Genomic DNA, 21,793 nt, shown 5'->3' on the forward strand with positions numbered 1-21,793 from the left:
TCAGCCCCTGGTATGGGTGTATTTTAAAGGCATTCCTCTGGTTTATGAACCCAGGAAGCAAATTACTTTCTTTTGGGGAGAGAAATCCCTTTTGTCTCAGGGTAAGGAATGGGGCTCCCAGGTTACATTGTTTGGGGGAATTGTGCGCTGCCAGGATTGTGCAGGTGTCGACTGGCACCTGAGTGTTCGCCTTTGAGCCTTGGGCACCTCACTGCCTGCTTCACTGTCCTTTCTAGGTGGTTCCTTCCCTGACCCAATCTGAAGAGGTAACCCTGGGCATTGAAAAGGACCCACAGATTGTAGCAAAAGTTACAGGACCAAGAGATCATGGGGGAATGAATGGACTTGAGAAGGCAGAGGGTTTTTTTTTTTTTTTTAAATGAATAGACCAAATTATTACCTGTAGTGCTTTTCTGTTTCCCAGAGAGTGGCATGCCATCAGCTGCCAAATACAGCTGAGTCATTCTTTCCAACTCGCCAAAGCCAGGACACTTTGGTTGAATTCACTGTGGGGGAGGGGAGGTAGAGCCGAGGTTGTTCAGAAAGGAATCCGAGTTACACCAACGAATGCATGTTCATGTTCTGCCGCTCTGTTTCAGTTACAAAGAAAGAGAGAGTGTGCCTGTTTTTTTTTTCCCAAACACCGTGTGGGCAGCTCTGGGGCCTTGAACAGCTCCTGGCTGCTCAGCACCCGTCTCACCCAGAGACAGGCTCGGTTGGCGCTGGTGACTCAGACTCGGGCACGATGGAAGACAGACTCTCGGGAGCATCGGGAACTGATTGGCTGGCGAGTGTGAGCTTGGGGTGTCTGTGAATGCCCCAGTGCTGTGCAGAAGTTCAGTTTCACACACTAGAACAAATGGGTCCTTTGTGAATAATAACTGACCTTTGTTCCCTTCTGCCTGCCCTCCCCCACCCCGCCTTCCTTGCTGGTCTCAGCCAGGATCCTGGATGCTCTAGAAGGACCGGGAGTGGACATCTCTACCCATGGCAGAGCTGGGATGGGGGAGGTTGGAGAAGGGCCATGGCCTTTGGGAATGATGTTCTGCACTGTGTCAGAGCATGGTGCTGGGGACAATCAGAGTCAATCGGAGAAGAACAGGAGGACACTGAGCCCTGATTGCCACCCAGGATCCATCAGACCCTTCTAGTCCTAAGTGACACATCGCCAAACCAGAACCAGTTGCTATTAAAAACGTAACTGGAGATCTGACTCCTTTCAGATCTGATGCCCTCGCCGGAGGGGCTGGTACAGAACCTGCCTGCTCTCTCAGCTCCAGCTAACATCCTGACAAAATAGAGTCCTTTCTTCCGGTTTCTGCTGAGAGCAGCAGCAGCAGCAATGATCCCTAAAACCCAACAGCGTCATCCCTACCTCATTTGCTGGGACCTATTAATCTCTTACAATAGCCAGCAGCTAACCCATCTGGCAGACATCTGGTCTTGATTTAATTAACTCGAGAAGCGAAAGAGCATCGGGTAGGTAAAAATCTGTAATTAGCAATAATCTCTTAAGATTTTCTTTGTCGGGCCACTCCCTTCCCTCCCTCTCCAGGCAGTAGAAAAGGACTAGAAGGAACCAAAGGCAAACATAGTCGAATTCCTTCTTGAGTAATTGTTCCGGAAAGCCCTGAAAAAAAAAAAAAAAAAAAAAAAAAAAAAAATTGCTGGCTGTTTAACTCAGCAATTTGAATTCGCCTTTAGGAACATCGTCAAACTGTGAATGCTTTGATCTCGCGAATGCTTTTGTGCGTAAGGAAAACCACGGGCACCCAGCTCCTGGGCTATGCTGTCACAGGACTTAGAAGCTCTTGGCACACAGCCAGGAGTAAGAGGTTGGGGGGTGGGGGTGGGGGGGTGGCTTTGCGGGAGGAGGAAGCAGCCAGATGCCTGGGAGTGAGTGTCATAAGAGGAGCCAGGAGGCCAGGACACACCCCTTCATTTTCTAGTCCATAACATAAGGAGGTGGGGCCGCGTGAGTTCGAAATTCTAGGTCCTGCCTTCCCAACCTCAGAAGCTCTGTAATTTTTATTTTTTTATTTTCCTTCTAGGAAAAGAGACCTCTTCCTATACCACAGACCTGGAGGTGCAGGATGAGCGGGATTAAGAGACTCCTCTGAACAGTGGTACATCTCGGGTAGGTTTCAGGCCCTGTGGCCACAGAGGAGAGCAAATTTAACTTGCCTCTGGGGGGTTGTGGGGCACCTGTGACCTCAGCCGTAATGAGCATCATATGTTCAATAGCATTCCAAACCACAGGGGGCTTAGGCAGGCCCCACATTAAACCATTGCCGCTGCCTCCCTCCTGCGGCCATGCCGTTCTGTGCGAAGGAGGGCAGAACCGGAGCAGCATGGGCAGTGAGTTCTTCATGTCTTCATTCACACATTCATCCCACAGATGTTCATACCTACTGTGGAGGGACTTTCCCTGGGGAGACGTAAAGACATATCTAGAATATCTATTTACCTCCGATAGAAAGGGTACCAACAAACCACAGACCTCACCCAAAACCAGGTTGGTGAATTGAGGAGTTGATCGGAGCTATTTACAGGACCATGAATGACTTCAAGGTAGCCACACCACTGAAGAGTCCCACCCAGAGCTCGGAAAAACCTAGAAGCTGCTCCAGTGAAGAGACCCTTGGGTAATTTACAGCAGCCTTGCTATGGCACAGTCCTACCCACACACTGCTTACCTTTATATAACCTCGGGAGTTGCAGGGCCTCATCATGATCCCAGGAGGGAATAACAGGCCAGATCTCATGAGGGTCTCTTGTGGACGTGTATAGATGCCCTGACTGAAGGCAGCCATGGGCATGGCCACTGTGGAGAAGACAGCTAAGACATCTGGGCCTCAGGGTGGCTGGAGCTGATAAAAGCACACAGAGGCTCAGTGGTTCTGAGTGTTCACTTTTGCTGCTGTGGCATTCTTGGTTTGCGTATTAGATTGGCAACAAACTCACCCACAGGGAGACGTATCTTCTAGCTGTTAATGAGCCTGGCTAACCATCAGAAAGACTTGCTCCTTCTGCCGGTAGAGTTCCCATTCTCCTTCAAGGTCAATGCCGTGCGACCTCCTCTGGAAAGCATCTTCGGGTCTCTCTCCTGCTCACACAGAGCATTTTGTCCAACTCCACTGACATGCAATCACACCACTTTTTACCTTGAGAATTTTCTCCTTTATAGTGGTAGTTCCTTGCCGAGGCACAGGCAAGACAGGACCCTGTTGGCTTTCAGCGTGCTGGCCGCCATTACACGTGACGGTTAGTCAGGTGTATGAAGGGGTTGTCCTGTTCCATTGGGTCTCTCCCAGGCTCTTGGAATTCAATTCTGCTCACTTCTCTTCCCGGTTTTCAGTTCTCATGCCATCCTGAGTCTTTTCTCTGGATATATCTCCTGAGTTACTCTGATCTGAAACAGTGAACCTCCTCCCTTGTTCTGAATATTCTAGTGGCTTCAGTGCAGTTAAGACCACACGGTTGCCTTCATAACTCCATTCCGTGGATTCCCATTAAATGTGGAGTCCATGTCGCTCCAGCTATATATATCTAACTGCACTGTTCCCCATACAGGTGATTATTGTTTAATTTAACTCAAGCTCAGGACTTTGCAAATCTCTATACCTGACTGCAGGTGGGAAACCTTTCCTCCTTTGAATCTGTGAAGGAGGTCTGAGTCTTCTGTGAGATGTGGAATCATGAGCGTGAGCCCAAATACATGTCATGCTCTGTGGCTTGGCCTGTGTCCTTAGCCCTGTGCCCAGAGAAGTATGATTACTTCCAGCACTGGCAGCCCTGAGGGATTGCTCATTGTTGTGGAATCACAGGCTGGGTTTATTTTTATAACAAGTATTTACTGCCGAAGAGCCTAGTCGAACCTCCTGGGTTTCATAACTCTTCCGGCTCTATTACAATGCCAGCGTGGCTCCTTACTCTCTCTCGGGTCCCTGGAGAGATGCCTGCTGGGAGCCATAGCATCAGGTTAAAGATCAGAGTCAGGCATCTGAGCTCAAGGCTCAGGGCACAGCGGGATCCTTCTGGGGAAAGGTAGAGTCATCTCATCCCCAAATAAATGGGAAGAGAAGACAGGGCTTTCAATCTGGCCAGTGCAAGGGAGCCAGCACGTGCTTAGGTACAGTCATTGGCACTGGATCCATCTAGGGACGGATACATTCATTCTAGTGCCCAGTACTCAATTGTCAGCTGGCTCCTGATTCTCCAGCTTGGATGTACTGACCCCTGAGAGGCTGGGGTGGGGGGTGGGGGGGAGACGACAGAATTCTCTCTCTCTTTCTCATGACTCCATACTTTCCTTTTGTTCAAATACCTTCAGTGGTTCATGTTACCTGGATTCTTGTCACTCTCTGGACATAATTGATTGTGTGTGTGTGTGTGTGTGTGTGTGTGTGTGCGTGTGTGTGTGTGTGTGCGCGCGCGCGCACGCGCGTACAGGGCAGAGGATGAGATTAGGTGACATTCCTCAGGAGCTCCCCACTTTGTTTTTTGAGACATGTGCTGTCTATCCTTAGGACCTGAGACTCACCGGTTCAGCTAGGCGGGCTGGCCAATGAGCTGCAGGGATTTGCCTGCCTCTGCTTTCCCGGCAGGGCTGGGGTCCCAAGCTTGCCACTGGGGACGAACTTAGGTCTTCATGCTTATGGTATTCCGTACGGTGGGGAGGACTCTCTACAACAGCCACACTTCCGGTCTCCAACGTACGAAGCGTGTAGCAAATCAAAGTAAAGGGACAAATGGCACTCCGCACATGGGGGGCAGCAGCTGGCCAGCAGCTGGCAGCAGCTGGGCAGCAGCTGGGCGGCACAACATCAAATCGGGCACCACAGAGACAACTGGACTGGAATAGCCTGATTGAAAGAGCAAAGAGGCAACATCATCAAATCAGAAAGCAAAGGAGGAAGCCACGTTGAGGCAGCCAGCTGGAGTTCCTGATGGAGAGCTTTCTTTCCATGGATGAGCTTCCGGCTTCCTGTTCCCACCGCAGGCATTTTTATATCGTGGGATAAACAATAGTAACTGCTGTTGAAAACGTTTTACCCTCTGGCTGTTCTCAAGGGCACAACTTTTTTTTTGTTTTTAAATACCCTTAGATGTTTGTTGTTTTTCTTTCTCCCTGTTAGAGAGTTCTGGGGCCAGCCTGCTCCAGGACAGCCAGTTCTAGAGGTCACTTTGAGACAAACATGGTTGGGTCTGAAACGGTGTAGGGGGAAGAGGGGCGGTGCGGGGCGGCGCGGGGGGGAGGTGGGGAGGAAAGGGTATCTATCGTACTCCAAGAGCCAACTTCCCAGTAGGCTTAAAGAGCATATGACAGTTTACCAGTGTATTTTATATTATTCTTGGCTCTTTAATTGTTTATAGGTTGTGTGTGTGTGTATAGGACATTCTCAACTCTTTTATTTTTGACAACTTTTTGGGAATAAAATTAGTGTAAATACAGGAGGATTGACTTAATACAATTTGGATTCCCCCCCCACCAAAAAAAAAGTTTCCTGGAAAGGTTTTGTTGGTCTTTGAAGCCCTAATCTTCCTCTTGTCTTGCTTGCTTGGTTATTTAATACTTCGCTGCAAGATCTTTTATTTATTTATCTTTTTTAGTGTTTTAAATCTTACCATTTTATCTTTTTTTTTTTTGTCTTTTGTGCTGAGGTATGGGAACAAACCATTAATGCTAAGATTTTAACTCATACTTTTGTTTTTATCATAATATTCCCTCCTCAAAGAATTGGGACCCAGTTCTTTTTTGTTCCCCTTTTCTTCCCCCTCCCCTCTTGGTGAGCTCCTCCCCCTCTTGGTGAGCTCCTCCCCCTCTTGGTGAGCTCCTCCCCCTCTTCGTGAGCTCCTCCCCCTCTTGGTGAGCTCCTCCCCTCTTGGTGAGCTCCGCCCCCTCTTCGTCTTCATGAATATATAAATGTTTAGCCTGCAGCTGTGTCTGAGTACCACATGCACGCTCGGTGCCCACTGAGGTCAGAAGAGGCCTTCAGATCCCCGGGACAAGAGTTATAGGTTGTAAGCAGCCACGTGGGTGCTGGGAATCAAACCCAGGTGGGAACCAATCCTTTAGGGCATGGGGCAATGATCACTCTGGCTACTTTCAGCTGCGTGGATGGTCCTTCCTCAGGGATCATGCTAAGGAAGTGTGGGGTGTGTGGTGTCCAGGGCCAGGAACTTGAGGTGATCCAACAGCCCTTGGTAGAAGGAGGTGGCCAAAGACTCTAGACAGCATTATTTAAAGGTTTAGGGCCTGGTATCTGGAAGACATCAGTCATACATGGATAAAGACCAAAGACACAAAGTCAAAATTGAAATAGTAAAGTCCAGTGTAGGTATGATGGGTCAGGAACAATTTGCTGGATTTTGGAAGGCACAAACGTGTTTAGCCATTGAGTGGTAATGTAGAAGAGGCCCAATGGAGGTTTTGTCTGTTGGGCACAGGTAAGTGGCATGGGCCACATGGTAACCACTGCTGCTTGACAAAGTTCCAGCACTTTTTACTTTCGTTTTTAATGATTCTCACTATGTGTTATGGGAGTTCCTTTTTCCTTTGAGAAATCATGTGTGGGCTTCAGTAGAGGATGAGGATGTATACAAAGGCAGCCTCTTTAAATTCAATAATTCTTTGGAAGATCCCCACCACCATGGAACCATATAGCGTGATAACTCCGCCTACTCCCACACAAGTTAACAGCAAGCCCCACCCCAGCTCATGCACCCCCTTTCTCCCATTTAATCCTTTGTGCAATTGTAGAGTGTCAAATGTGTGGCTTTTTGTCAATAAAGTGGCAGCCATCCTGAGTCCCCTTCAGATCTTGTTCCCTCGCTGACTCCACACCTCCCTTTGGAAGCCCCACCCCGCTGGAGCTGGACTAGGGCAGTTAAGTCATCCTAACGTTATGGAGACACTTCCCAGGGGATGGTTTTAATAGTAGGAGCTATGAATCATGGGTCTATAGATTTGCTTATCTGAAGTTGACCTTTGGGTCTCATTTGAAGAGAAAAATCTAAGGTCTCAATTGGTTCGTTGTTCCAGTGGGCTTTTCCTGCGTCTCGTGAATATCTTCTAAAAAGTAGAGTTTAATCCTGAGTAAGTGAATCCTAGTTAGTAATCTCTGAAGATGGATAGATGGTCGAGTGTCATATGCTTTTGCTTTTCTTTTCTTTCTTTCTTTTGTTTTTCGACACAGGGTTTCTCTGTGTAGCTTTGTGCCTTTCCTGGATCTCACTCTGTAGACCAGGCTGGCCTCGAACTCACAGAGATCTGCCTGCCTCTGTCTCCCTAATGCTGGGATTAAAGGTGTGTGCCACCACTGTCCAGCTGCTTTTGCTTTTCTGATGGGTATTTTTAGACCGTGTATGTGGCCACAGATTAACAAATTATTATTATTATTATTGTTGTTGTTGTTGTCAGTTGAGATTCACAGGGTTACACTTAGGGATGCAGAAGGAGCCCCTGGGTTCCTTATTTTTTTTTTCCTCCACCAGCTGGGCTATCTGGAGGTACCTATCTTGTTGACCATGTGGCTTCCTCTGGAAGCATGTGGAGCATGACCCTCTCCATTGACTCCCCTCCCTGCAGGCTATGTACTGGTTAGAGGATGGAGAATCCAATCTCTGGAGAGTCTATAGCCTGTGGGTTCAAGAGGACAGGTGATTTATTGTAATAGAGGGGCTTCTTCATCTCCTGGTTCTGGCTCTTGGAAGGCAAGAGCACCAAACACTGTTTCTCCCATTTGTCTCTTTTTATTGTCATTAGCATAAGCCTCAGAGCTTTAGCTGTTGACTCCAGTCTTGTGCATTTAACTTCTAACATTTAGATAAAGCTTAGAGAAAAAAATGTAAATAAACCCTGCTTTTTTTTTTTTTTTTCTTTTAAGATTCATTTTTCCCCTGTGGTTAAAAACTAACAAATTTAGCAAAACACAAATAATGGTCTTAATTAAACATAACTTTTTTTTCCTAGCCAGCTTTGGTGAATGTAACTGAAAGTAGATCAAATGAGTTAGGGGAGATGATTCATGGTTGAGAGTGTGTCCTGTTCTCGCAGGGGACCTTAGGTTGGTTCCCAGCATCTACCATGGATGGCTTACAACTGGCTGTAACTCTATCATAAGGGATTGTGCTGTGGAATATTATTTTAAGATGTGTAACATTCATTTGTGCTATGAAACATTTGTTTAATGATGCAAAGATGTTTTGCATTCTTTTATGTTGCATTTGTTAAACTCTGTGAAGCTGTGTTGTGCCTGTCTAAAACACCTGATGGTCTAATTAAAAGAGCTGAACGGCCAATAGTGAGGCAGGAGAAAGGATAGGCGGGGTTGGCCTGCAGAGAGAAGAAGTAGAAGGAGAAATCTGGGAGGAAAAGGAAGAAGGAGCAAGGGAACAAGGAGAGGAGGCTGCTAGGGGCAGCCACACAGCCACACAGCCACACAGCCACACAGCCACACAGCCAGCCACGGAGTAAGAGTCAAAGTAAGATATACAGAAGTAAGAAAAGGAAAAAGACCAGAGGCAAAAAGTAGATGGGATAATTTAAGAAAAGCTGGCTAGAAACAAGCTAAGCTAAGGTTGGACATTTATAAGTAAGAATAAGCCTCCTTGTGTGATTTATTTGGGAGCTGGGTGGCGGGCCCCCCAAAAGAGCAAAAACAACCAACAACAGGATTGGACACCCTCTTCTGGACTCTACAGGCATCTGCACTCACGTGGGCACATACCCACACACAGTCACACACATATACATAACTAAAAAGAGAAGAATTTAAAAAACAGTAGGTCAGTAACTTAAGAGACCTATAGATTTAAATAAAGGATTTATACTGGTGTGTGGAATTTTGACCTTAGGAGTTAATGACTTTTAATCATCCTATAACTCACGTAACCATTCCTATACCATCTCCAAGCTTTGTCCCCCACAAGCCTTGTGTGACGGACTTAGAACTTCTGTAACCTGCTTAAACTTTCTGGTTTTGTCTTTATCTCTATTTTTCCATTTTAGAAAATTATATCTTTTTCTCTTAGGACCAAAATCTCATTTTATCATACAAAAAAAAAAATCCTCCTTGTTAATGTAAAATACTCCTTTATTTTTCACCTTTCTTATCAAAAGTAGGACTTCATACTTCTCATACCTCTCTCCTCCCTCCCCTTCTCTCCTACTTTCTTTTCGTTTTTACTTTGTTTTCTTTCTTAAAATCACAAGGCATAACAGTGTAACTTTATCAACTTATTAAGGGAGTGAATCCAAATTAAACTCGTGGTATCCTGTAACAAATTAAGATTCCCTGTCCACACTAATGGACAGGTTAAACTATAATGATTTGCCTGTTGTAAGATCTTAGCAAACGTTTGTTTTTCTTCAAGGGCTCTTTTACATTTTATCCTTGAAAGAGTCTCGCAGTTAGAGCAAGCTACATTCCATTAAGAGCCTGCCAAGATAAGCGAGTTCCCAAATGACCTTGGGCAGTGGATAATCTTTGTAAAGAGGAGAAAGCAAAAGAGAAAACATACAGAGAGTCAGAAACCTTTGCATCTTAGGCCAGCACATGCAGTTTTAGCCAGAGAAGGCATTTGTGTGCTCATTTAGTTGTCCAGGTATGGGATGCCAAATTTCTTTGGAGTGAGGTTTTTAATCAACACTCCGTTCCTCACCCATCTATCGTCATCCCGTATATACCCATCCAGATGTACATCCAGATGTGCCTTTTGAGACTTATTTCCCCTTTGACTTTCTGTAGCAGTCACTCCTTTGAAACACAGTACCTTTGTAGATCTTGCTGATGGCGCCAGCTGCGCTGTCGAGACTGAGCTACAATAACCATACTTTCAGTTCCACATGAGTGATCTCCTTAAGCATGTAGCAAGCAAAAGTAAAAGAACAATTAAATGGAGGTAGCATTTCAGTAGGAGTAAGTAGTAGATACATCGCAAAACATCAAATCAGGTACTTACAGCATCCCATAGAGAGCAATGGTAATATCCTCAAACCGAGTCTAACAGGACCGTCGGAACTTGACTGAGAAAGTCTCCTTGTGGAAGCCAGCTTGGCTCTCCCTCTACAGGTGAGTTCTTGACTTCTTGTGCCCACTCTGGGTGTTTTGTTTTTTTCCTCAAGGGCACAGTGGTTTAAATCAAACCCTTAACTGTTTGCTTCCTCCCTGCCACAGAGTTATATGGCCAGCCTGCCTACGTCAGAGTTTTGGAAAATACTTTGAGACAAACATGGTTGGGTCTGAAATGGGGTGGTGGGTGCCTTTGCCCACATGTGTGTCTGGGCACCCAGCATGTGAAGTGTCTAAGGACCGAAAAAGAAAGCTCTGGATTCCCTGGGCGTAGAGTGAGCGACGATTGTGAGACACCATGTGGATGCTAGAAATTGCATCCGGGTCTTCTGGAAGAATGTCCGCGGCTCTTAATTGCTGACCCGTCTCCCCAGCATTCCTTGCTCTACCTTATCTCGTCCCTTCCCTCTTGGTCTGATGTGTCTCCTGGAGGCAGCCTTGGACCATTTCTTCATCACTGCTCATAGGGCAGGCATGGGGTGGTGGAGTCAAACCTGCATTTTCACTGTTGACTCTGGTTCCGACCTCTGAGACTTGGGTGTCGGACAACACAGAGCCAGTTCCCTCAAGCCCTGTCTCGTCCACTGGTCTCCTGGTTCAAGCAGATCCTCGATCGGTGTGTATAGATTTATGTCTTGGGATTCCTAGAGTGCCACAATGAATCCTGGACCGTGCTGAGTGCTAAGGGCTGATCCTTCCCCGTTATGGAAGTCTTCCCAGCTAGAAAAGGCAGTTGGAGCAATAAATTGATTTGCCAGATGCTTCCTCATTGGGGTTCTTCCAAGTTTTCATCTCCACTGAAAAGGATGGGGTTATGGCATGCAGCCCTAGTCAATGCCCTGGCGCTTCAGCCTGCCTGAGACAGCTGTGTCAGGAACAAACCCAGAATAGGGTTAGATGTGAGATCAAAGCATTAATTGCCTATCACCAAAAGAAAATTGGGTAGGAGATACCTTAGAGCCTCTCAATGAAGTAGCTCGTAAGAGGACAGCTGGAGAGATGTCTCAGCAGTTAGAAGCACTGACCACTCTTCCAAAGGACCAGGGTTCTGTTCCCAGCCCTCACACTGTGGCTTACGACCATCTGTAACTCTAGTTCCAGGGCCTGTGAGGGTCTCTTCTCCCTGCCACGGGCCATGCACTCATGTGGGACACATGTTCCTTCCAGGGCAGTATTCCAGAACTCTGGCAGTTGCTAATGGTCATATACCCTTGGCTTCCTCTAGTGACTCCTTGCCTGCCAGGCCTTGCCACCCACACCTCTGACACCATCCTCCAGCCTGTTCCTCCTGCTACAAGACTTCCTCTAAACACGGAGCCCCATGAAAGGATGAGGAAGCAGGTATGTTTTTCACTGATGCCCTCTCTGTTGCCCAGCTCTTGCCAGGGTGGAAAAGGAAGCTAGAAACAGCGGCACTGATGCTTTCAAACGTCTTAGTAGTTCTTTTAGGACTCTGAGCTATTATTGTTTGCTTTTATTTTTCCAGACAGTACTAAGGCTTACTGGCCAGCCTCAACATCCCATTCATCCAGTGACATGGGCCTTCTTGAATTTTACTTTTTTTTCCCACTTGAGTGAATAATCATAAGCTACTACTGTCTCCTGAAGGGAAAAAAAAGTGTCTAAACAGTCAATATTTGGACTCTGTGTGCTGCTCCCAGAGCATTTCCTCAAATATTATGAACTCTTTCAACAGCTCGGTCCCATTTAGTTAAGCTCTTCATTCCTGTGGCCAATGGGGGAAAAATAGCCACAACAGTTTCCATTCCTTTCGTGAAGAAAGGGGGCCCCAGCTTCCGGCTTCTCTTAAAGAAACTGTAGTAAGATACATGTAACACACGTTTTTACCACTGTAGTGTCTTTTAGGGGTGTGCTTCTGTGGCATTACATTCATTCACAGTGCTGTGCCACCATCAACTCTGTTCATGTCCAGAACCTTTTCTCCTTGCAAAACTGACACTGTTCATATCACACAGTGGCTTTGCCTTGCTCCCCCCCTCAGCCCTCAGCAACAGCCACCATGCTTTCCAGCTCCAGGGAAGTGAGTCCTTGGTGCTGGTGTAAGCAGAATCCTCCGGCTCTTGTCTTTCTGTAGCCAGCTTCGTTGACTTAGCACAGCCTTCTTAAGGCTGACCAACATCGCAGCATGTGTCGGAATTGCCCTCTTCTTAGAGGTGGAATGATCGATACTCCGTCACGCACGCTTTGTGTATCCAGGCATCTGCTGATTGACACTTGGGTTACCTCCATCATCTTGCCGTTATGGAGATGGCGGCTAACGCACAGTCAGTGGGTGTGCCAACATCTGTTTGGGTCCCTGATCTTAATTCTTTCAAGCATCTACCCAGCACTGGGACTTCGGGTTCAGACAGCATTTCTGTTTAAGGGATTGTCGGGTCATTTTTCACAGTGGCTGTACCATGTGACGTTCCCACAGCTAAAGCACAAGCCTTCTCTTTTTCTCTATCTCCACTGCCATGTATTATTTTATGTTTGTTACGGGGTTTTGCTTGTTTTTAATCTTTTGTTTTTGAAAATAACTATCCTAGTAGGTACAAAAGAGCATCCCCTAGTGGCTTTGAGTTACATTTCCCTAACGATTACGGACGGTGCTCACTTTTCCCACGTTTGCTTGCCTCTTGTATGATTTTGGAGGGATGTCTAGCCAAGTTCTCCACCTCTTGGGTCTGGGACGGCCATTATACTGCCCAGCTTCCCCATTTTCATAGGGAAACTCTGACATTCTAGGAAACCCCTCAATTCCAGGCCAGCTGGGACAACTGCACCCCACCCCAGGTGGCTTTTGCCTGGCTTTGTAGGGCACAATGCAGAATTAACAAGACAGGGCAGGAGAGAGAGGGTCAGCAGTCAAAAGTGCTAGTTCCTCTTGGAATAAGCTCCCAGCACCCACACGATGGCTCACAGTCATCCCTAACTCCCGTCCCAGGGGATCTGGTGGACTCTTCTTCTGGCCTCCACGGGCACCGGCATGTATGTGGTGCACATATATACTTGCACACAAACGTTCATGCCCATAAAATAAACGTCTTTAAAATATTTAAAAGGGACAGGCACAGGCTTCAAGCCTAACCTCCAAAGGACTCCGAAGCCTTCCCTATGGAAATCTGGGGTTCACAAACAAACTTGGCCTAGCAAGGCCTGAGAGGCGCGAGGCCTGAGAGGCGCGTGGCCCAGTTGGCCTGTGAGCTGCCAGGCATGAGAATAGGGCTGGCCGTGCCAGCTGACCACAGATGCACCAGAGTCCAGAAGAGCTCAGCCAAACTGGCCCAGACTGAAAGAGCTGCCCAGTTAGCCCACAGCCTGGTGTCCAAAGAAGTGACAATTGTTTCGAGCCTGTACAGTTTTGGGTGATTTGTCGCTCAGAGAAACCCAGTGCAGATGGTTCCCCAGAGAAGATGCTATGATCACCCTTTCTGTAGACCGTGGAGGTAGAGAGGACTCCCCTGCCAACCCCCACCCCACCCCAAACCCCGGTGTCTCTATTCATTTGTTCTTAGTGGGAAGGGTTCCACCTATCACTGAACTTCGGTGTGGTGGTCCTGGAGCAGCCAAGCGGCCATCATTCCCTCTGCCCCAAATGACAAACATTTCCCCTTCACCCATAGTCCATCCTTCTTCCGCCATGTGTCTCTGCACGGAAAGAGATATGCTCATCAGATTCAGAGGCTGAGGTGGCAGGAAGGGCCGGCTCCCTCTGTCCCCCAAAGCCAGACACCTCCTCTTACAGGATCTCTATTTTCTCTCCCCGTCACACAAGCCTGGAGAATTTCTGACTTACATCAAAGCCCTTTCTCCAGTTGGTTGAGGCTTCTGGAGGCAACTCCCGTGGAGTTGAATGGAGACAAGCTGTTCTGACAGCGGCGTCTTCTCAGGGCATGTCCTATTTGTCCCAGAGCTGTTCAGGGCCTGGTCCCACGGCTGCTCAAGGTCAGGACCCTCAGGAGTCTCTTAAAGTCAGTGTGTGTCTTGCTAGAACTTTCAGGTTCTTTGCCTTTTCAAGAAACAATTGTCTGGTGATGATGGCCCAAACTATGCATAATGGTTTTGTTTGTTTATTTGTTTTTGTTTCCACTCCAATGAGCCCTTAGTGGGACCCCAAGCTTGAAGTCTGCTTACAGGACTGCCCTGGCCTCCTGAGCTCTGGATGGCTGAACGGATTCTCAGCCTCAGAGTGATGGGAATTCTATTTGGGGCTCTTAGTCTCGGATGGCTAAACACGGAGCCACAGCGATGCTGGAATGTCCGTAAGGGCCTTTGGAGATCAATGGGTTGAGTGTCAGCACTTGACAGATGTGGAAACTGAAGCCTGGAGTTACCCAGGGTCTGCAAGTGGTCTCAGGCTGCTGAGCAAGATGGCCATGCAGTTATGGCTAAAATGACGATCCTGACTGCTAGTGGGGGGCCAGGTGTTAGACTTTCCACATTGCTGTCCCCAAATCCCTGACAAGAAGCAACCTGTGGTGTGGAAGGGTTTCTTCTGGCTCACTAGAAGTGTAGTCCATCACGGTGAGGAAGAAATGGTAGCCGGAGTGGCTTACAGCTGTGGGGGAGGGGCAGATTAGGAAGCAGAGAGAAATAACTCGGATGTCAATTTTTTTTTCTCTTTTTTTTTCCTTTTACAGCCTGGCCCCAAGCTCATGAAATGATGCCTCCTACATTCAAAGTGGACCCCTCCCCTCCCCCCAGTTCATCCCTTTTGGAAAAGCCCTCACAGTTCCATTAGAAGGTGTACCTCACTGATCCTCAGGTGTGTTTTCATACCTCATGTATATGCATGAGGTGTGCATGCATGTGTGTTCGTGTGTGGGGGTGCACATGGATGTGCATGCATGTGGAGGCCCCGGGTTGAAATTGGCATCTTCCTCAGTAACATATATCTCAATATCAAGACAGAACCTCTCCACCGTTTCAGCCAGCCTGGCCAGCCAGCTTGCTCTAGGGGTCCCCTGTCTCCAGAAAGCTGGGATTGCCTGTGGACCACAACACCCCCAGGCTTATGTAGGTCCTGGGGGTGGGAACTCCAGTCTTCAGGTGGCAAATGTTTTACTCACAGAGCCCTCTCACTAGCCCTCCCCCGACTAGGTGTTTCTTAATCCAGTCTAGCTGACGGTGAAAATGAATTACCATGGAGCCGTCTCAGCTGCCCAGCCACAGCTGTCTGCCGCTGCTTTCCAAAAGCCTGGACACTTTGGGTGTTTAAAAAAATGGTTTAGAGGAAGTGAAAGATAATGAGGTTTTTTTGTTTGTTTGTTTGTTTGTTTGTTTTGTAGGCACCTGGGCAGCAGCTGTGGAGAGTGGTGTCCCCGAGGAGAGCAGAGAGATCTCAGAGAGGCTCCCCTGGCATTCTCCTTAGGCTGAGAACATCCCCCACCCCGACCCCACCCCCCACAGGAAGAAATTCAAAAGGGCAAAAGGAAACCAGGCTGTCACCCGAGTCAGCACAGTGACAAACTCGGGAAGAGCCCTCTGTCCCCCACTTTTCACCTTACTTCGTAAAATGCTTCTTATGAACATCACCCGAGGAAACCCCATGGCTGGTATGGCTGATGACATTTCTACCTTTCTGGTCACTCTCTTCTGAGGCTTGTCAAGTTTTCCTGTCATAGCATGAATAAGTATTTTTTAGCTTCTTTTTTAATCCATCTTTCTAAAACATTATTTCATATTCATGTTTTCTTGTGTCGACAGTCTTCACGTTTCTCTGTTTATAAATTAGGATTCTGTAGCTCTACTGTGAATGTGACACAGTTTGTTTCCAGTTGGATATTTGTATGATTTCTAACTTAGCAGAACTAATAACCCCAATATGGCTATTTCGATCAGTAGCTCTCTTGTCCCTTTGGGCTTATGTATTCAGGACTGTGTGCCCCTAAACAGAGAGATTGGATCACACCCCGGTCTCTGCTCTTTCTACTGCAAGGTTACTCTCCAGAGAGATGCAGTCAGTGCACAGGGCTTCCAGTCCCATTTAGATGTGCCCTTATCCCAGCACAGAGTGGAGCTACCATTGACTTTTGTCATTTATAGTCACTTTAGCCTGTCAAATTGGGAAAGGTAAAATAGTCAGGAATACAGAAAATATATCAAAGGAGCCGATCTGCAAGATGGAACCAAGAAACAGAACCGGACGCCTCCTAAGACAAAAGCTCCAAGGGAAACTGATCGAATGAGGCTTGTTCACAATGGTCACCTGTCTAGGGCACGTTGTGGGCTGTCCTGGGTTGAAAATTCAGGGTCATCCAAGGTGGAGTCATATTCAGCAAATGAGTAGCAGAGCCCATATTATTTTAAGATGTGTTACATTTGTTTATGCTGTGGAACATTTTGTGGTTTGAACTGTGATGCTTCGCTCAAAGATGCTGTGCTCATCCATTCTTTTTTATGTGGCATGTGTTTAACTCTGTGAAGCTGTGTTCCTTTGCCGGTCTAAAACACCTGATGGTCTAATAAAGAGCTGAACAGCCAATCAATAGTGAGGCAGGAGAAAGGATAGGCGGGGTTGGAAGGCAGAGAGAATATATAGAAGGAGAAATCTGGGCAGAGAAGAAGAAAAAAGAAAAAAAGAACAAGAGAACAAGGACAGGGGGAAGCTAGGGGCAGCCACCCAGCCACACAGCCAGCCACAGAGTAAGAGTGAATGTAAAATGTACAGACATAAGAAAAGGAAAAAGCCCAGAGGCAAAAGGTAGATGAGATAATTTAAGAAAAGCTGGCAAGAAACAAACCAAGCAATGGCCAAGCATTTATAAGTAAGAATAAGCCTCTTGTGTGATTTATTTCAGAGCTGTGCGGCAGGCCCCCTAAAATAGTTAAAAAAAAAAAAAAAAAAAAAAAAAAACAACCAACAACAATCCTCTAAATCTAGTTTGACATTTCTTTCTATTTTAGCCAGGGTGAGCATCCTTTTCTGGATAGTTGACCATCTGCAGGCCTGTTGTGACTCTTTGTCCCAAGTACCTTTTCCTGTTTCTGTAGTGTGGATGTGGGTTTTTTTTTTCCCTTCGCCCCTTCACAGGCAGCCCAGGGTTTTATTAAAAAGAGAAGCTGAGCAAGCCAGCAAGCAGTGTTTCTCTGTGCGTCTCCCTTCAGGTTCCTGTCCTGACTTCCCTCAGTAATGGGCTGTGACATGGAAATGTAAGCCAAATAAACCCTTTCCTCCATCGGGTTGGCCTGGTCATTGTTTCCTCACAACAGAAAGCAAGCTAGGACAGGTGCCATCTGCTGTGACGTGAAGTGGCCAAGAGGGCCCTTGCAGAAGGGTGCTATGCTACTTAGACTTTGGCCAGACAAATCTCTTTTCTTCATAAGTATACAGACTTGGGTATTTAAAGTATAGTCATGAAAAGACTAATATACCTGTTGGTCATGGATCCCATGGGATTCTAAGAACCTTTCAACTCCAACTTCTCCTTACCCACAGACCTCCGTACTCACGAAGGCACTGCAGAGAATAGTTCTGACATATCATTCCTGGGCAAGCTCTTGCTCCTAGTTTGTCGGACCTGCCAAGCTGCCAATAGCTAGACCAAGTGACTCAGAAGCCCTTGGAAACTGTGGTGGCACAGGGGGCAGAGACAATGGCCCAGAGAGAAGACCTTGCTATCTAGCTTTGCAGACCCGTTTCTGCTTTTTCTACCTTTCCTCACTCACTTGCAACATTTTAGGAGGCAGCTTGGTGCAGCTTAAGTTTTGGGGGTCTCCTGCATGGTTGGCAGGCTAAATCCGAAGTCTACACCAAGAAATCTCTTGGCCATAAGGACTGACCAGAAGCCTGTGATGTGTAAAAAGTGATAGAGAATTTCCCTGGGGAAGCCTGCTTGAAGGATGGAATAGTTTGAGAATGGGGCCTGTGGATTCTCTGATCCTCTACTTAGATATGTAAACACCCAGAGAGTTTAAGAGGTGGGGGAATTCTAGAATCCTCAACAGCCTCAACAGATTCCTCACCATTCTTCCAGCTGTGCTCAGCATCTGGCTGGCAGATGGTGTGACTGACTCTCCCAACAAGCCCAGCATCCTGCCCCAGGGCTGAGACTGTAACCCTCTTTTCTCCCTGGGTGTCTGAAATTGATGGGGGAATAGGTGGAAGTACAGAAAGGATGGTCTGATTTTCCAAGGGAGCACAGGACTAGCCAGCAACACGGTCCCCACCACTGAAGTATCGCCTTTCGAGAATATTTTCTTATCCATGTCCTGAGTCTCTAGGCTTCCTAGACAATTAGCATCTTGTTTGGTTTACCTCATTTTTTTTTTTTTTTGAGTATAGTACTTGTATATGTGTCCAAGTGTCTATGTAGCTGCATGTTTGTGTGGGGCTTGTATGCCTGGGCATGTATGTGCATGTAGAGGCGAGACGTTGATGTCAGGTGTTTTCCACTGTAGTGCTCCACGTTTCTTTTGAAACAGGGTTTCTCACTGAATCTGAGTCTAAACAATTGGCTGGACAAGAGGCCGGTGAGCTCCAGGGAGCTGTGTGTCTCCATCCATCCCCACAGTGCTGCGCTTACAGGCACGCACCGCTGTGCTTGTCTTTACGTGTGGGTGCTGGGGTTCTGAACTTGGGCCCTCAGGCTGGTGTAACAAGCACTCTATGCTTTGCGCCATCACGCCAGCCCTCATACTCTTCAAATGTAACATAGCCTGCTTCCTTGCCTCGCTGATTCTGGAAAGAGCAGCCACCTAGCTCTTGCTCACCTCCTCCCACTCCAGAAAGGATAACACTTGATAGAGTCCTAGGTGTCTCAGCGTGAAGTCCCTGCAAGTCCCCTATAGACTCTTTGGCCATGCTCGCCTTTGGATAAGACCCAGTGGCTAGTCTCCAGCGCAGCCTGCCCACACTCCAGATGGGGGTTGTTACATTTAAAAAGAAGCTGGAGGAATGGAAGGATAGTTAAGTTCCCAACACATTCCCAGAGCAAAAAAAGAAAAAGGAGGAATGAAGAGATGTTGGGGCCTCATTTGAAGTTGTTGTCAGGTGCAGAGAGACAAGGAAGTAAGTGCATTGTAGTCTGGCCTTTTGGCGTCCTGCTCTGTAGACCACACAAAGGTCCTTTCCAGGACTCCAGCCAGTATGTGTCCTGCCTACCAACTTAGTCAGGGTTATCACAGCTGTGATGAAACATGGTGACCAAAAGCAACTGGGGAGGAAGGGCTTATTTGGCTTATGCTTCCACGCTGCTCATAATCATATAGAAGGAAGTCAGGACAGGAACTCAACCGGAGCCGGAGCCTGGAGGCAGGAGCTGATGCAGAAGCCATGGAGGGGTGCTGCTTACTGGCTTGCTCCTCATGGCTTGCTCAGCCTGCTTTCTTCGAGAACCCAGGACCACCCACCACGGGATGGGCCCTCCCCCATCAAACACTAATTTGAAAACTGCCCTACAAGCTTGTCTACACACTTACGGAGGAGGCATTTTCTCCACTGAGGCTCCCTCCTCTCCGATGACCCTAGCTTGTAGCAAGTTGACACAAAACTAGCCCAGCACACCTCCCTAGCTTCAGCTGTCATCTTGATACAAGCTAGAGTCGCCTGAAGAGGGCAAACTGGTAGGGCATCGTCTTGATCGGTGACTGACACAGGAGAGCCTAGACCACTGTGAGTTGCGCCATCCCTAGGCAGGTGGGTCTGGACGCCCCCGTAAGAAAACCTGCAGAGCATGGGCGTGGGAGTGAGCCAGAAAGCAGCACTCCTCCGTGGTTTCAAGCTCCTGCCTTGAGTGCCTGCCCAGACTGCCTTCACTGATGGATTGCAACCTGGAAATGTAAGCCACATAAACCCTCTCCTCCTCCTCGAGTTGTTTTGGTCAGAGTGTCTTATCACAGCAACAGGGTGAACGCAGAACAGTCTAAAACCCTTTCTGCGAGGGAACAGGTGACAATGGACTTCCCGGTACCCCAGCATGAGTGCAGGATGGGGACAGACTCGGGCCAGACAGACCACAGGACCAAGTAATCACCTCTCTTTTCCGCTGAGGTAAACACGTGGAGCCAGCGGCCGGCATTGTGCAGACTGTAGAACCCCTCAGAAAAAACGGCACCACAACCAGTCACTTGAAGATGCCTGCTCTCAAGGACTCAGGATTTGGAAGTAAGAGCCTTGGGAAAAGACACGGGCTCTGAGCCCAATGGGGACAGCAGCGTGGGAGAGGGGTGCAGCGTTCCCCCCCCCCCCCCACGCCGCCGGCACTCCCAGTTGAGCTGGGACTTCTGGCTTGAACAAAGAGGGCAGATCAAATCACTTGCGCTGAGCTTACTCTCAAAATTATGGAAGGGGTTATAGGAATAGCTTATGGTAGGTCACCGGTTTAGCACACACAAAGCCCCGGGTTTAAATCCTAATAGTAAGATAGATAGATATAGGTAGATAGATAGATAGATAGATAGATAGATAGATAGATAGATAGATGATAGATAGATAGATGATAGATAGATAGATAGATAGATAGATAGATAGATGATAGATAGATAGATGATAGATAGATAGATAGATAGATAGATAGATAGATAGATAGATAGGTAGATAATATAATAATAAACACACACATATACAAATAGAGCAGGGAGGGATCCGGCAGAGGCAGGCACCTAGAAGAGGGTTGACCAAACCAGGTCAAGGCCAGAAGGGCTGCTCACACGGAACCAGAGTTCATCCCTTGGCCTTTTGGTCTTCAGCAAAGAGAAAGCCATAGTTAGCAGAAGTCTCATCCCGTCACAAAGCAGACAGCGTTTGGAAAGTCCTCGCCCTCTCCTTGACCTTGGTGTTCAAGGTTTCGGGGTGAGTCACTCTGTGTTCCGTGTTCCAGCTCTGACGTGTCTCAACCCGTCCGCACCCCCAGAGCTGGAGTGCCTGCCATCTTCACACCGGATGACTAACTGGGGCCTGCTCACAGCCTCCTAATTAACACAAGAATGTAACTGCGACAGGTCTTCAAACTCAGTTTGCGGGGAACAGATGGGTGGAAGCCGCAGAAGCCACGAAGGTGCTGGGTGGCCTCGAGCTAACCTTTGACAGGCCTTGCCCTCCTCAGAAGCAAGGGCCAAGTCACCACAGATCCGGACAGGGTGTCCTCACTGGTAGGAATATACTGTTAATGCCGTTCATTACTGCCTCTGATTAGGTTCCCAGGCTCATTAAAATCCGTGTGCCTTTGACAGTTTCTCTTAGATCTGATTGGATCTACTTCGCTCAGAATAGTCAGCACTTTGGAGTGGCCAATGCAAGCTAGATACTATCTCTTGGTTTGAGTTCTTACAAAAGTTCCTCCCCTCCTTCCCGTGTGGTGTGTGTGTGTGTGTGTGTGTGTGTGTGTGTGTGTGTGTGTGTGCATGTGTGTGCTGTGCACTGCCAATAATGCAAATCACCATTCAGGCATGTTGGCTGGCAGTCCCTCTGTGCCAGTCCAGCCAAACAAAGTCAGAATAAAGAGTCCAACCCACTTGAGCTGAATTGACTCTAAAAATTAGAGAGTGATAGGACAGGAAAGATGCTTAGATTGGACATAGAGAACCACAGCTAAGTGGCTTACCAAAGAAGAATGAAGGGAGGGAGGCTCTTACCCTCTCTGATATTAAGACATACTAAAGCCTTATGATATTGACAGTGATCGAAACAACATGCAGATAGATCAGTGGAGCAGAGCAGAGAGTTGGGATGCAGAACCACGCATACGTCTGAACTTTTAGGATGGAAGTGGTGT

The 21,793-nt window shown here is 47.6% G+C and overlaps 1 long non-coding RNA gene across 1 annotated transcript in view; it reads left to right on the top strand.

Moving 5' to 3' along the window:
- Positions 1–1,914: 1,914 nt before the first annotated feature.
- LOC114710039 overlaps positions 1,915–21,793 on the top strand; it is a 28,526-nt gene continuing 8,647 nt past the window's right edge. Inside the window, exons 1-5 of the long non-coding RNA XR_003737008.2 lie at positions 1,915–2,137; positions 11,302–11,417; positions 14,720–14,844; positions 15,368–15,634; positions 20,071–20,184. This is a non-coding gene — a long non-coding RNA (uncharacterized LOC114710039). The remainder of the gene's footprint in view (positions 2,138–11,301; positions 11,418–14,719; positions 14,845–15,367; positions 15,635–20,070; positions 20,185–21,793) is intronic.

This window comes from Peromyscus leucopus, chromosome 12 (genome assembly GCF_004664715.2).
Source record: "Peromyscus leucopus breed LL Stock chromosome 12, UCI_PerLeu_2.1, whole genome shotgun sequence".
Taxonomy (NCBI): Eukaryota; Metazoa; Chordata; class Mammalia; order Rodentia; family Cricetidae; genus Peromyscus; species Peromyscus leucopus.